The sequence below is a fragment of the Ictidomys tridecemlineatus genome, chromosome 3 (assembly GCF_052094955.1).
Source record: "Ictidomys tridecemlineatus isolate mIctTri1 chromosome 3, mIctTri1.hap1, whole genome shotgun sequence".
Lineage (NCBI taxonomy): Eukaryota > Metazoa > Chordata > Mammalia > Rodentia > Sciuridae > Ictidomys > Ictidomys tridecemlineatus.
In genome coordinates this window covers 4,857,850-4,874,472 of record NC_135479.1, presented here as the reverse complement: position 1 = coordinate 4,874,472, position 16,623 = coordinate 4,857,850, and the positions used below count along the sequence as shown (strand labels likewise).

Genomic DNA, 16,623 nt, shown 5'->3' with positions numbered 1-16,623 from the left:
GGATTCATGATAAAGGTTCAAGAACGACTTTGGGGTTTTCAACGTAGAGGTTAGAAAACAACGGAGCAAAGGCTTGGAAACCATGAAAAAAAACGTTCCAACCTAGAATTCTACAGCTAGCCAAACTGTCAAGGCAATAGCGGAGCAGGCGTTTCCAGAATTAACGCCTGCAAAACTTTTCCGCACTCTACTCCTTATCAAAAGGAAGTCGCCAGAGGACTTGCTTAAACAAAGTGAGAATGTAAAGTAGGAAGAGGACAGGACATGGGTACAGAAAGGAGATTCAACCCAGGGTGACAGTGAAAACAAGGGCCAGGCAACGAGGACAAGCCTGCAGAAGGTCAGAAGCTCAGGGACAAATTTCTTCCTAAAAATAATGAAACTCATAAAGTCCTTGGTGTGAATGGGCTGTTTGAGTGGATATTTAGACAACTGAAAGAAAATCTGGGATGAAATGACTGATGACTGTATAGAAAACAAAGCAAATCCCCAAACCCAGCAAGTTCCAATGTCATCAGGGGCAAAGTAGCACAGGAAAAGGAGAGCAATTTTAGTTAACTACAGGGTCCCGTTGAGGATGGCATTTACTTAAGTATAATAATGCGAACGCTGAATTCTAGACCAAGCAAAATTATATGAAAGTTCAGAGGTAGGAAATGTGCATGGGTGTGTGGGGTGAGAGGCAGGGCAGGGAGCTAAATCTGCATCTTCTATGCGAAACATCAGTATTTGGGCCTTAAATCTTAAACATAAAAAGAGCCAGTGCAAGCATGGTATGTAATGTGATTTAGAAGATTCACTAAATACCAAAAGGCTCAGTTGGAAGATCTGAAAGTTGTTGACTTTGGGGAAAAGGGAAGAGTAGGAGGAAAATGGTTGGTAACTACTGATTTTGAAAAGTAAAATTCTCAGAGGGCGCTCGCAATCTGAACTTTGTCCTCAGGCCCAGGGCCTAGAGAACAGGTCCAAGTTCTGCTGTCTCTCCTTCAAGGCCACCTGTGATTTGGACTTTGCCTACTGCTCATGTAATATTTTCTCTGACAGCATCACCTACCTCCTGGGAGGGCCCACGTGCGCAGGTTAGTTTCACACTGATGCCCTTCTTCCACCCCACTTTTTGCCTGGCTTGCTGTTTTTTCTCACTACCCTTTACCTTTGGCTTCCTGCAAGTTGCTTTGTTTTTTAGCATTACATTTTGGTTTATCTATAGTGTTCTTGAGAAGGTCTCTTGTACAGCTTTTTAGGAGGTTGCTCTAGATATTATTTTCCTCAAGATATTGCGTTGTACATTTGGAACCCGTTAAAGCACGCTGCTTCTCACATTTTACCAGTCTGAGTGAATGTCTATAAACTTTAGCTCTATTTAGGTTTCTTGACCTTCCTCCATTTATAATACAATTGTCTTAAATGTTTTCTTGAATTCTATTTAAAACCACTTCAAACAACGTTTCAATTTTCCCTTTAACCATCAAATGTAAGTTACAAAACTTAAATTTTGACTCTCACCATTGTTCTTTCTTCATTCCTGATGCCCCACATTCCCTTCTTTTACCATGTCCTTTCTGTTTGGAAAACTTTCTTCAGGGATTCTTTTAGATGGTTCTGTTAAGGACATTCCATTTTATTCATCTTGTCTGGACTCTGTGCCTTTGTCCAGTCTAGCCTGGTGCCTTAACTTATAGTTATGGAAACATTTGGTAGTGGAGGCCCCAGCTTTCCGTGTTTCTCCAGCACTGCCTCCGTATCCTTGGCCTTTAGTATTTTCACATGCATTTAGAATCAGCTTGTTGATTTCTTTTTTTTTTAATTTAGATTACATATTTAATAAGGCAAGGAACTATATAGAAAAAAAACATTTGTTCTGCTTAAGGCATACTTGGGAATAAACCGTTGTACAAATTATTGCACATCTGAAACCACAGTGCATAACAGACTGTCTGCATAAAAAATGTAAAAGAAGTAAACCAGGCGTATTCACCTGACTTAGGTCATACACGTAGATCGGAAGACAAAAATAGATTTTCCCTGTCAAAGTATGCAGAAGTTTAAGAACTTTGGCTTCCTCATTTGGTACCTTTAGAACCAAGACTCACCAAGCACCACTGCATAGGCATTTTCTGTACCTGAATTTCTTCCTCTTCTTCTAGCATCATAATAATGGCTTTTAGAAGGCAAAGAGAATACAAGGTGATCTTTATGCTTCATATTGCATGGAAACACAGTTCAAGGGAATTCTGGTCTTCCCTCCCCCCACCCCCAGCTCTCGGATCTAGTCTATACCCTGATACCCAAACTTCCAGTCACCCCTTGGCATTTTGTAAGAGCAGACGTGTTCAGGTTGGACTGAGAGTTGGAATGACAGAAGATCCAGTCACAGACGCCGTCTGTTCTTTGTCTTTTTCTCTCCTCCTTTCTACTGATCATCCGACCCTTCACAAGCTGACCCCTTGGGAACTTGACCATGATTCTAGGGCTGGCCAGCTGGGCTCCTGCCCCGTGGGAAGACGGTGTGAAAGGTTAAAACAACAACAACAAACAAACAAACAAACAAACAAACAAACAAAAAACAAAACCCGGAATTCTCCCTGGCAGTGTGGGTTGTATCCACTGTGTGGGATGTATCCACTGTTGGATGTGCCTCTTCATGTGTAAGGCCAGGTGGCCCGACCTGGGAAAGGGCCCTGGAACGGTGGGTGCCCGTGTGTTCTCGGTAGTGCTGGTCAGTTCATCCGAGCGGACACTCGCAGCCATCCCAGTCACGTGGTAAGGTTTCTCACCTGTGGGGGCTCGCAGGGGGGCCTTGAGGTGAGAACTGGCATGATCGCAAGTGGGAGTGGCCGTCCCTTTCCGGGGCCCAGCCCTTTCCCCTCTTGGACTTGGGTCCCTCTGGCAGGCGGGTCCCCATGGGGATGGAATCCTGGGGGAAGCAGCAAGGCAGGGTGACAGTCCCTGGGGACCCAGGGTCGGGTAGTCCTGCTGGGGAGCTGCAGCTCCAGGGAGAAGTCGTGCGCCTAGGTCGGCGCCCACTGCTGAGCGGGGGTCCAGCGCCCAGGTGGGCCTCTAGGGGTCGACCGCCTCCTGCTTGATCCTGGGGCACCTGCGAGGTGGCCCACCACCGAGTGGCTCCGTCAGGGCTGCCCTTGCTCACACTCCAGCTTGTTGATTTCTACAAGACACTTGTTGGGCTTCTATTAAGATCACGTTAAGTCTATGGTTGAATTTGGGTAGATGTGATATTTTCATTGTAAGGAATCATCCAGCTCATGACCATTGTATATAGTTCCATGTACTTTGTTTTTTAAAATTTCTCAAAGATGTTTTATAGTTTTCAGTGTAGAGTCATGCACATTTTTTTCTTGGATTTATTCCTGGGTGTCTGGACTTTTTTTGGGGGGGGAGGGGGAGGATGATTGTAGATGGCCAGCATGCTTTATTTGTTTATTTTTATGTGGTGCTAAGGATCAAACCCAGTGCCTCACACGTGCTAAAAGTGCTCTGCCACTGAGCGACAGCCCCAGCCCATCTGAGCCTTTTTGATGTTATTGTAAACAATGTTGTTTTAAAATTCCATATCTTAGGGCTGGGGTTGTGGCTCAGCAGTAAAGCGTTTGCCTGGCATGAGTGAGGCCCTGGGTTGGATCCTCAGCACCACATAAAAATAAATAAAAATAAAGGCATTGTGTGTAACTAAAAGAAATAAATATTTTTAAAAATTCCATATCTTAAACCAAGTATAGCAGGACATGCCTGTAGTCCCAGCTCCTGGGGAGACTGAAGGAAGAAAAATCACTTGAGTTTATGAGTCTGAGACTGAGAAGGCAGGATGGATCGGTAGGTTCTTTGTCTCACAGATTTGAAGAATGAGATTCATGGTCACGAAGTTGAGAGCAAAAGCAACAGGATTTATTAACAGACAGAAAAACAGAGCTCTTGTCGGGGGAAGGGTCCCTACGCGGGTTGCTGCTGTTATTAGAGGTTTATGTGGTTGGTGTAGAGAGTTGGTAACCCGGCAGGCCACAGGCTAGAGATTTTAAAGAAGTGGGTCTTTAAGTCCAGCCACACCAGGGCACCTGCTGTTCATGTGCTCCTGTCCAGTCAGGTTGTTGGTCACGCCTCACTTCACCTCGGGGGACTGGTTCAGGGTTCCAAGTGCATAGCTGCAGCCTCCAGTGGACTCTGAGGTCGCAAGCTGTCTGCCCCATTTGTAAACATGGGGAGGGGGTGTCCTCAACTCTGTCTACCTGATGCGTTTCAATCTTCTACTCTCAAGACCAGACTGGGCAACATAGTAACATCTCATATCGAAAAACCACTTCTTACCTGTTAGTTGCTGACATAGAAACATAATGGTTTGTTTATTTGACCTGATATTTGGAGATCTCGCTAAATTCACTTATTAACTGCTGGGTTTCTGTTCTTGCGACTTAAAGGCTCAGGGGTCACTCTAGTTGAACTGGGCTGACTGGGCTGCGCAAAATAACCACACAAGAGACACAAATACCTTTTTCTTTGGGGTTGCTGTGATTGTTTTTAATATTCTCCTCTGACCTTAAGGGTCTGCGGAAAGAGAGAGCGAGAGTGCACGCTGACCCCTTTTATTGAGGAGAAGCTATTCAAATGAGGCAAGGGGTCAGGTGTCAGGGGTCTGAGTCTGTCTTCATGATGTCCATTGTCAGCAGGTTGACTGACACCTGAGTAGGCCACACCCAAGGGCACAGAGAAGGGGACACCCACAAGGCACTTCCATGGAAGATTCTATCCTAAACAGGGCGAGGGATTATATTACAAAGGAACAGGTGAGCGTAGCTCCACCCACGGGGCTGTAGCAAGACACACCCATGCACTAGACACTGACCCTCGGACCCAAGAAGGGTGGGGAAAGCTCTGCCACGTTTCTGCGACTGAGCGCCTTAGCACCCAGCTGGGGAGTGTAACCCAGTCATGTGTAAGGTGGTCTCCCACAATTAACTATCAGTTTACCATACACAAGAGCCTGGGTTGGATCCCTGGTAACACACAGGGTCTTGCTATGATACTCACGCTGACCTTGAACTCCTGGGCTCAAGCAATCCTCCTGCTTCAGCTTCCCAAGTAGCTGGGGCTAAGGTGTGTGCCACCATATCCTGCTAAAGTATTACAATAGTTTATAGATTATTTTGGATTTTCCATGAGTACAATCGTGCATTAAGACAATAATGACTTTCCAATCATTACTCATTTTATGTCTTTTTTCCTGCCTTATTGCAGTGGCTAGAGTGTCCAATTGAATGTTGAATAGTAGCAGTAATAGCTGTTATCTTTGTCTCCCCCCCCCCCCCGAGAATGTTTTTAATATTCTATTATTCTGAGTGATATTTGTGCTGCCTTTATTTTTTATAGATGTATTATTGGATTAAAGAGGCTCACTTCTATTTCTACTTTGCTAAAACTTTTAAAATCGTGAATAGTGCTGGATGTAGTGGTGTGTGTCTTTAATTCTAGCGGCTGAGGCAGGAGGATCACAAATTCAAGGCCAGCCCGGGCAACTTGGTGAGACTTAGTCTCCAAATTAAAAGTCAAAAGAGCTGGATATACTGCTCAGTAGTAGAGTGCCCCTGGGTTCAATCCTCCATACTGAAAAAAAAAAAAAAATCATGAATGTGTATTGAATTTGTCACGTGTATTTTCTGGAATTAATTGAGATAAGCATATTCATTTTTCTTTCTCTTGTATTAATGTGGATTATATTGATTCCTTTTTGCCATCCCATATTTTTAAATTGAGGAAAAATTCACATGCACTGAAACATACACGTTAGCATGCAGTTCATGTAGTCTGATAATTGCATATGCCCCAAAACAAACCCCATCAAAATGTAGATGTTTCCATTCCCTGTGACTGTCCCAGTTGATAAACACTGCTCTGATGTCTTTCAGTGTAAGTTGGTTTTGACTATTCTCAAACTTCATAAAAATGTGACCTCACTGTCCGTATTTGTGAACGCGTGCATGTCAGTGGTGTGTTCCTTTTTGATCTGTTTATTATTCCATTGGATGAACACGACATAAATCTTCATCTCTTCTCTCATTTTTGGATATTTGCATGGTTTCCAGTTCCTGGCTCTCAGGGATGAATGAGTGCTGCGCCCCTCCCCTGACTCAGGCAATGGCAAGGCCCTACTGAGGTGGATGGAGCAAGACGTCCATCCTCTGGAGGAGCACAGTATGTTTCTGGGAATGGGCTGGTTTGTTTCTGTATTCCTTTAGTAAGTATAGTTGTGACTTCTCATATGACCATTAAGTATGAAGAAAAAAACATGACTTTCCCAATTAATGCAACTACTTCTAAAGCATAGATCTGTTTGCTCTAAATGCAATGATTCAGCTGTGGAGTGTAAATTGTTAATGTCTAATGAAAAACTCCCTGTATTCCTGTCAAGGAAGTTTTTGAGAAATTAAATTAAAATCTAGAGAGGAAGAATTAATGTTAAGAAGACAGATTAGTGCTTAGCACTGGGCAACTTGTTCTTGTTCCTGTGCACAATGGTTTGTGCTCTTACTTTTGTTTGATTAAAAATAATAACAAGTCAACCACTTGCCATAACCATGGCACCGGTTCCAGTCAGTAAGTCAAGAAAGAATAGTCAAGGTATAGGCCAATAGTTTGGGACATTAACTATTATTAAAAGTTAACTAAGCAGAAACAGCTCAAAGCAAAACTCGAACTGAAAGTACAAAGGCTTGCTTATGCCTAAGCCAAGATACATTCTTCTATTCTAATTGTAGCTATGTAATATTTTGTTTCTTTGAATAATGATTCCTGTTTTGTAACCACAAAGTACTGTGAGCCTGCCAAAATGAGAAGTATATATGATCAACTTCACAAGTAAAGATTGGGATCAGCACCTTCACTTTGCTGTCTGTGTTGTTTCTCCACCCCCCTTTCGCCGTCTCCTCACCATCCGTTTGTCTCCTGAGACCCCCTGTTGGAGCTGGTCTCCAACAAATGAGTCTCTTTTGAACACTGTGATGCAGACTTTCTCACGTGCAGGGGTTTGTTTCTCTTGGTGGACACTCTGCGTGGTGTAAGGAAGGTGTGTGTTTCACTTGGGAAGAAAATACCTCACTGATTCCGAGACAAGTTTGGACTTGTCGACTTCTTCCTTTCCTTTTGCTGGTTCTTGCTTCATGTGTCTGTTACTCAGCTTTTTGTCACTACTTTAGGCTCAGCGTTTCTGAGGTCTCAGTCCAAGGGCGGCGACTCCATTGCTCTGGGCCTGAGATGAAGCAGAACATGCACTTGACAGAAGAAAAATGCCTGCCAGGGCAGCCAGGGAGGAGAGGGCCAGTGGACTGCAGACCCAAAGGCGCCCCTGAGTGGCCCGGCTGTGAACCCAGGCTGAGCTTGGACTCCTGGGCTCAAGCAGTCGCCCTTCAGCCACGCCCTCCCTGTCCGCAGTCCTTTCAGATCATCCGTCCACCAGATGGATCAATCCGCTCATGTGATCTAATCTGTTCCCTTCTGAGTATACCTGCGTATTCTCACACTTCAGCTTACAGGGGACACGCCAGGGCCAAACCACCACAGAGTCGTTTGAAGTTGTTATACAGTTGACCCTTGAATGACATGGGTCCATTTACTTGTGAATTTCTGTTGTTGAGCTATTAATGGCAATTTGAAAAAACCTGCAGGTGAGCCACATAGCCTAAAAAAATTTAAAATGTATGTCACAGATACAAAAAATATATGTAGAGGATAGTCTACTATTGGCTACCAAAAGTCTATTTACTGCTAATAATCTATTATTCACTACCATGAATGTGTAGAAATCTATTATAAAGAGTTAACATTTAGCAAAATGTATGCACTCAAACACAGATGCTCACGGTGCCCTTTGCAGCTGAGAGGGATGCAAACAAACAATACTAAATCCTAACTGCAGGAAGTCAGTACAGACTGTGCTAGCACAGTGATTTCACAGCCTCTTCCTGTTGCTATGTTGTAAGCTCAAGTGTTGCAAATATCTGCTTAAAACAAAACGTGGCGCATGCTGGTAATCCCAGCAGCTCTGGAGGCTGGGGCAGGAGGATCACAAGTTCAAAGCCAGCTTCCGCAATTTAGTGAGGCCCTGAGCAATTTAGCAAGATCCTATCTCAAAATAGATAGAAAGACAGACAGATAGATAGGGCTGAGGATGTGTCTCAGTGGTTAAACACCCTGGGTTCAATCTCTGATACCAAAAAATTTATGTGAGGCTCATCCTCTCCACACCAGCAGTTATTGCTCCAATAACTGGCAGACTGCACTGAAGAGTAACTTCTTGCACACTTCCCACTGCATATAACACATACAACAAACAGACTATGTATTTTAGCCTGTTTATGTTACTGGTAAAGCTTCTGGTCAACAGCAGACTCTGCAGAGTTCAGTCTGTGTCCTATGGGCTCCAGCATTCTGTAAATCTGGCTGAATTCAGATTTGTCATGTGCTGCTTGTTGTTCAATATGGAGTAATGCACTAGAGAATTCTCACTTGGGTTGCAGGTGAGAATTTCATGTTTATCTGTCTGAATGGAAGATATAATGCAAACCATCCCATAAGAGCAGGGGTGGGGGCAGAGTCCCTTCTTCTTTATGGTTTTCTTTTTCACACCAGCTGGCCCTTACTATGTTTGCACTTAGTTGAACATGATAGTGACATAAATCTAGGTCCATTGGCTGAAAGTGGCCTTCACAAGTCCACAAACCCACCCATCTTTAGAAAATAAGGTTATTATTAAAAGTGTCCGTTACATTTCAAATTAACAAATCTGAAACCAATTTTCTTTTCTTTTTCTTTTTAATATTATTTATTTTTAGTTTTTCGGCAGACACAACATCTTTGTTTGTATGTGGTGCTGAGGATCAAACCTGGGCCGCATGCATGCCAGGTGAGCGCGCTACCGCTTGAGCCACATCCCCATCTTAATACAAAACAAATCTATTGGATTAACACAGAGTGGAAAAAAAAGTCTTATTTAAAAGGCAGTGACATAAGGGTGTCATCTCAAATGGACAGCTCCAGTCCCAACACCTTGGATGAAGTGTGGGCTGCCTGGTCACGTGGCACTTATCTGGATCTAACTTTTTACCTTATAGGAGAGCTGTCTGAGAGCTGGACTCACAGAAAGAGAACGTATGGAAACTGTGTCTGTGGGGACACACTCCATCTCCTCCACTCCATCTCCTCCACCATCTCGAGAAGGCCCACATGCTACCCTTTCTCCCAGGAAGCAGGACCAGACACGCTCTCCTCTTGGCTGCTTGCTCCTCGTGACAGTGCCCTGCCTAGGCACCAAGACAAGCCCTCACCTGCTCTTTCCCCCAGGGAGCCCGGGATCTCAGATGTCTTGCCAGGCTCTGCCCACTGGCTCCCTGAGAGACATTGGTGAAGAGAGATCTGGTGTCTGCTCCAGTCACCACGCCCCTGGAGTCCCTTAGCTTGGCCTCCTTTTATGAGAAAAGGAAGGCAGGACGGATGCCAAAGAAGGGGACACCCACAGCCCTCCCAGGAGACCCGCGGAGCCAGCAGATTGCCCACGCGGGTGGATCCCAAAGCCCGGGCTCAATCCTCCTACTTTCTGGGTGAGCCGAGCCAAGTGACTTTCTGCCTCAGTTTCCTCTTTGGACCCGGGAATGATAACAGTCCCGACTTTGAAAGGATGGCCATGCGCATTACACAGGCCGGTGACGATTGTGGAAACACAGGAAGCACTGTATGAATGTTGCCCTTGGGGCTCTGGGCAGACTGAAAAGTGATGGTTTGGGGTCAGACCCTAGATCTGGAGAAAGACAGGGCTAGTTTTTGGTGAAGGCCTGTATCTGCCACCCTGCCAGGCACTGGACGGCAGGCCAGCCCAGGGTCACCAGTGTTGGCCTGCTGACAAAGCTGACTTCAGAAACTCCTCCCGTCCCTGAAGGCCTACCCCTTTGCCATGCGGTTTTGTCCTCCTGGCAGCAAGAGGTGGCTCCTGTTTACCCACCCTTGAGTTTGGACTGGTTTTATGACTTTCTCTGGCCAAGAAAACACGACAGAGCTTATGTGGCGTGCCTTCCAAGGCTTGGCCTCGCTGTTTCTGCTCTTGGGTTCTTAGGACCCTCTGGCAGCCTGTCAAGGAGTCCGCCTCACTTACAGGAGGAGGGATCGTGTGGAGGAGATCCAGGCACCCAGCTGAGAGCGGGCAGGAACTCTCAGGAGAGTAGGCCATCTGGTCAGTCCAGCTCCTGTGCAGCCACTAGGTCCCTGCAGCTGCCTTGCAAGTCTCAAGCCAGAGCAGGAGGAAGCTGATCTTGTCCAAATGGCTGATCCATAAAATTATGAGAAAATGCATGGCTGTCTTTTTTAAGCCCTTAGATTTTGGAGGACCTGGAGAGCAGCTTCACAGGTAACTCAGGTGTTCTCGAGCCCTGACTCTAGGCTATAGTTGCTGCCTGTATGTAGGTAGCGCTAGAGGAAGGGACGCGTCCTTCCTGAGCTTCCACAGACACGCCATGATGTGCTGAGTGCTCATCCCTTAACCACAGATAAGAAATTGTTTGTTTTCTGTGTGGTCCTGGGGAATGGGTTCAAGGGCACTACTGAGCTGCATCCTCAGCCCTTTTGTTTTTTATTTTGAGACAGGATCTCACTAAGTTGCCTAGGGCCCTACTAAGCTACTGAGGCTGGCCTTGAACTTGTGATCCTCCTGCCTCAGCCTCCTGAACTGCTAGAATTATAGGCATGCATTAATTACTGCACCTGGCAGAAACTTATTTCTTTTTTTTATACTTTTTTTTAATAATTTTTATTCCATTTATTTATTTTTTTTTTATGTGGTGCTGAGGATCAGGGCCTTGCACGTGCGAGGCGAGCGCTCCACCACTGAGCCATAACCCCAACCCCAATGGAAACTTATTTCTTATGTAACTTCTTGAGAGACTGGAGACACCTGACCTGGCTGCTGGGGACAGGGGAAGCTGTAAAAGGGCAAAGAGCACAGGCCGAGGAAGGGGAACCAGGACTTTCACTTACAAGAGTGAGGGAGGGACCAGATGGGGACGTTTAGGAAACAATAGCAAGAGTCCTTGCAAAGAGATTCTATTCAGATGTTTAAAAATTGGTACTCTGGGTCCCAAACCCAGGCCCATGGTTTTTTCAAATTTGAAAACTCATCAGACAGCTTGGAAAAAGAGAGTGATCTCTATTGAAATCTCAGTAATTGGAATACGGGGGTGTGGGGGGGGGCAGAACTGAAAAAATGTAAATCCTAAACCAGGGAATGGACCTGGAGGACCGAGTCCAAGGTGAAAGGGAACACAGGAAGGTGGAGAAAACAGGTGCTTTAACAGAATGATGATGAAGACTTTTCTAAAGACTGGTGGAAACCCAGGTAGGATAACCTCTGAAGAGATAAGGGCCAATCCTGGCAAGACTTGGAATTCCAAGGAGAAAGAGGACACCCAAACTTTCCATAGCAAAAGCAGGTTGCTTTGAAGGGACAGAGAATTAACCTAACAGAGAGGCTGGAAGATAACAGGCAGGGAAAAGAGGTTCCTGTTGTTGACCAAGAATCAAAATTTACTTGGGGCTATTTAGAATTGTAACCTGAGATTCAAGCAGTCTCAAAAATGTGCTCAGAGGTTTTACCAAATGTCAGCTACAGTTATAGACTTAAACCACAAGGTACTGGAAATCACATCACCTGTTAGGAATTACCAGTGGTGCTGGAAAAAGTGAGGCAGTCTTGGGAGAAGGGCTGGTGCATTCTCAGTCTCTGGGTCGTCTGGAGGAAGCGGGGTCAGTTGTACGGAAGATTGGCAGAGGTTAACGGTCAGCTCTGGGTGGGCATGTCTGCAGCCGGATCTTATGGTTCAGCTGTGGTCATGACTCAGATCTGATTAACAGAGGCCTCCTGACTCTATAAATCCCGTGAACCAATGCTACTCCGTTTTGATTTTCTCTTGGCATTTCCCCCCTTGGATCAAAATCTGTCCCCTGGAAGGCCACCTAAGAATAAGAGGTTTCAAGTCTCTGAGAAGGAGCTGTCCCAGGAAGTCACATCCCTCATCACAAAGTGCATTTGGCAGCTGTGGTCAGGAAGCAAGTTTGGGAGCTTATGAGAACAAATTCGGGCAACAAGAACGCAACTGGAAATTAATCTCGGGCAGATCCAAGATGAATATAGTGCGACTCTACTTTGTGTACAACCAGAGATATGTAAAATTGTGCTCTATATGTGTACTACGAATTGAAATCCATTCTGCTATCACATATGTCACTTAAAAAACCCTTAAAAAAGGTGAATGTTTCTGTAGAGGCTGGCAGGGGCCATGGCTTGGGGATATATATATATATATATATATATATATTTTTTTTTTTTTTTGCAAAGTGGGGGGGTTCCTGGGATTTAACTCAGGGGCACTCAACCACTGAGCCACAATCCCAGCCCAATTTTGCATTTTTATTAGAGACATCGCCTCACTGTTGCTGAGGCTGGCTTTGAATTCCCCGATCTCCCTGTCTCGGCCTCCAGAGCTGCTGGATTACAGGCGTGTGCCACTACATCTGGCCTCTTTTTAAAAAAAAAAAAAATTATTATTATGATTATTATTTTTTTGGACTGGGCACTGAACTCAGGGTTGCTTAACCCTGAGCCACAATACCCAGCCCTTTTAATTATTTATTTATTTGATACAAGGGATTGAACTCAGGGACACTTACCACTGAGCCACATCCCCAGCCTTACTTTGTATTTTCTTTAGAAACAGGGTCTCACTGAGTTGCTTAGTGCCTTGCTTTTGCTGAGGTTGGTTTGGAACTTTCGATCCTCCTGTCTCCTGTCTCCAGGCATGCGCCACTGCACCCAGCTTGGGGAATATTTTCTAGGTATGGGGCTAACTACAATTTTGGTTTTAGTCACAGTTCCAAGACACTAAGATCCACAAAAGACAAGCAATTTAAACAAAGCAAAACAGAATGGCAATGATAACCAAGGAAAGAATCTGAAACCCTGACCACAGGAGTCTGCGGCGTAATTGGTAAGAGAGGCATGGTGGAGGGTTAAGTCAGACCAATGTCAGAATCCTACTGGGAAATCAGGTCCCTAGCAATCAGATCCCTCTCAACACACCTCAGGAACCGGGCAGGGCAGGGGCAGCCTCTTTGTTTCCTGAGTTGAAAGTCTGGTCAGCTTTGGGAGTTTGAAACAGAAGTTTCAAACTTTGGGTTTAGGCTGAAACAGAAGGTCATGGAAACCCGTAACTCTTTCTCATCAGTGAATTCAGTCTCAAGTTAATTTCTGTTCTGTCTGGTTTCGCAGTTTTAGGAACACATGAAGTTATTTCTTTTCTTTCCTTCTTTCTTTCTTTCCCCAGGACTGAACCCAGGGGTGCTTAACTACTGAGCCACATCCTCAGCCCTTTTTATTGGAAAACAGAGTCTTACTAAGTGGCTTACTTCCTTGCTAAGTTGCTGAGGCTGGCCTCAAACTTATGATCCTCCTGTCTCAGCCTCCTGAACCTCTGGGATGGTAAGCTGGTGCCACCATACCCAGCCCATCTGCCTTTTCATTAGAGTTTTTGAACATTTTCACCCTCTCCAACTTGCTAGAAATCTGTACATGTCAGAGTCCTCATCATCCCTTCCACGAATTTTCTTGAAGATATAGCACTTTGGAATTACAGTTGCTTGCAAAACCTTTCAGAAACCCACAAGAATAAAGATAAGACTTAAAGCCTATATGGATGATGTGTCAAAATACATTCTACTGTCATATATAACCAAAAAGAACAAATTAAAAGTTTTTTAAAAAGTAGCCTGGGTAAAGATGACCACTCATGATGACAAAGAAATGTGGTTATTTCTGAAGTGTATGAGAGTTTGGCATCAGACTTATGTCTGATAACAGTGTATTAGGAGATACCGGATTTCTAGGAATCCCGTATAATTTTGGAACATATATTAAAAGTGACTTTATATAATTATGTCTATCATGTGTTTTTAGGTCTTCCAGGGGCTCTCTGAAAATCTGCAAGATTTAGTTTTAGGATTTGACTTTGAGTTGGTCAGGCGTATCAAAGGTTTCAAACATTTAAATAGATCCCTTAGGAAATAAAACTGAGGCAACAATAATCTTGTTTAAGCAAAACCTATCACAATTTCCAATTAAGAACCGATGAACGCTTCAAGAAAACCCTGCGGTTTGTGAGTATTCACACGTGCACTTGTAAATGCAGAGTCTCCCCCAGGGGGAGTGTGTCTCTGCCCCCCCCCACTGCTGTCCATGACGTGGCTCTGGTTGTCCAACCACGTCTAAGTCAGGAACCCACCGACTCTTAGGCCAGGCCCCTTTCTCGCCAGGCATTTCTTTTGGACCCAAGTTGTACCACTTGGCCCCGTTCTTCTGGCCTGGCTGGAGACTGGGGCAGCTGGGGAGTAACCCCCTCCCGGACCCGGGTTTGCTATGCCCAGACTTCATCTGCGCGCTGCAGAAGTGTGGTGAGGGCGTGCAGGAACAGGCCCGCAGCCTGCAAGCTCCGCAGGGTGGGGATCTCTTGGGCGTCGCCTGGGTGTGCTCTGGGTGTTGCAATACAGAGGGAGCTGGAAGGGGCAGGGGAGAAAAGGACTGAACTCAGGGGTGAGTTCCCAGAAGCCAAGGCAGCACGCTTGGTCTTTGTGCTCACCCAGGAAGGGATAATCCAGAGAACGAAGTGTTTTTGTTTAATCTGATTTGCAAACACTTTTGTTTAAGGACAAGTATAAATCCTCAAGCTTGGTAAGGTGAACTTTTCTTCCTCAGTGAGCACAAGCATTTGAGTCTCCTTTGTATCCCAGGCAACAGGATGCAGTGAGAAGGGGGGACACACCACCATCCCTCCAAGCCCAAGCCAGACCTTCCGTCCCTAATACACTTCTTCATACTGTGCGCTCTCTCTCTCTTCCCTCTCTCTTAATCTCTCTCTCTCTTTTCTTTTTGGCACTAGGGATTGAATCCAGGGGTGCTTAGCCACTGAGCCACATCCCCAGCCTTTCCTATTTTTTATTTTGAGATAGGGTCTTACTGAGTTGCTTGGGCCTTGCTAAATTGCTGAGGCTGGCCTCAAATTTGCAATCCTCCTGCCTCAGTCTCCCAAGCCTCTGGGACTACAGGCATGCACCACCTCACCCCAGCTCCTCTCATGCACTCTTGACCCAGAGACAACTTTTGTTCCCTTTTACTCTCATTTTCATAAACTTAAAAAAAAAATGTCTGAACAATTCCTCTAAATGAGGAATGAAAAACAGCAAGAACAGAAACTGCTGACCCAGAAGCAACAGAGCGGAGCAGAGGGAGACAGAACCTAGAGTTGGGAGCTGGACTGTGACCTTTGAGGTCCACCAAAGCAGCTGAGTTAATCAGGCAAGCCCCAGGAGTGTGAGGAAGGAGGGAGAGTGAGTAACTGCGCCAGGACCCGCATCAGTGACTCCTGAAGGGAGGGAGGGAGGGAGAGATGGAGGCAGTTAACAGACAGGGTGGCCCAGCCTTGCAGAGACACGATTTGAATCCCTAGAGTTCACTCCTGGTGGGAAGAGAACAGCATGGGGGCCTTACGGTTTGGAAACTTGAGCTTGCAGTTATGGTTCTTCATCTAAGCTGTTTATTATGACCATTTCTGTGGCTGGAATCTTAAGTGTCCCCCAGGGTCCATGTGGCAAAGGTTTGTTCCTCAGCTTGGCACTATTGGGAGGTGGTGGAAACTTTAAAAGGTGGAGCCTATTGGAAGGTCTTTAGGTCAATGGGGGCATGCCTCAATGGAGTTTGTGGGACCCCAGTCTCTTCCTCTATGTCTCTTTTGCTTTCTAGCCAGGGGGTGAGTAGTTTTTCTCTCCCATATGCTCCTGTCAAGATGTGACATCTTGGGCTGAAAGCAAAAGGACCAATGGATCATGAAGAGAAACATCTAAAACTTCGAACCAAAATAAACCTTTTTTCCTTATAACTTGATTATCTAAGGTATTCATTACAGTAATGGAAAGCTGACCAACACAGCTTCTCCCATTGAACTGATTGTGTTCAATATAAATAAATAAATAAATAAATAAATAAATAAATAATATTTTAAATTTATAAATTTAAAATAAAATTTTGATTTGAATGATGACTTAAGTGTCGGATACCCCTTCACTCCTTTCATGGATGAAAACATTACAGTCTGACAAACCTGTAGGTTGTGGCTCTATTCTCGTTTTGAGGATTCTGAGCCTCATTTATAGCAGTTAGCAAATCAAGCATTATGCTAAGTGAATGAAACATGAAGCTGATGTTTGTTGCAGAAGCATCTGGACTTTGAGGAATTGTGCTCCAGGCCCATCTCTGTGTACTTGCATCCAACTGTAATGAGCCTATGTATGTCAAATTGGTGGAGGCTCTTTGTGCTGAACACCAAATCAATCTAATTAAGGTCGATGACAACAAGAAACTAGGAGAATGGGTAGGCCTCTGTAAAATTGACCGAGAGGGCAAGGCCCGTAAAGTGGTTGGTTGCAGTTGTGTAGTTGTTAAGGATTATGGCAAAGAATCTCAGGCCAAGGATGTCATCGAAGAGTACTTCAAATGCAAGAAATGAGCAAATAAATTTTTCGTTCACA

General features: G+C 45.0%; 1 long non-coding RNA gene and 1 other non-coding gene across 3 annotated transcripts in view; both read left to right on the top strand.

Annotated features, from left to right (window-relative positions):
* LOC144375962 (uncharacterized) overlaps positions 1-16,623 on the top strand; it is a 24,039-nt gene extending 7,416 nt beyond the window's left edge. Inside the window, exons 2-3 of one of the 2 annotated variants that reach the window (XR_013435913.1) lie at positions 8,838-8,908; positions 9,117-16,623. This is a non-coding gene — a long non-coding RNA (uncharacterized LOC144375962). The remainder of the gene's footprint in view (positions 1-8,837; positions 8,909-9,116) is intronic. The other variant, XR_013435912.1, reaches the window with a different exon arrangement.
* LOC120884620 (small nucleolar RNA SNORD101) lies at positions 16,124-16,196 on the top strand. The gene has a single exon (XR_005727041.1). It is a non-coding gene; the product is annotated as a small nucleolar RNA SNORD101 (small nucleolar RNA).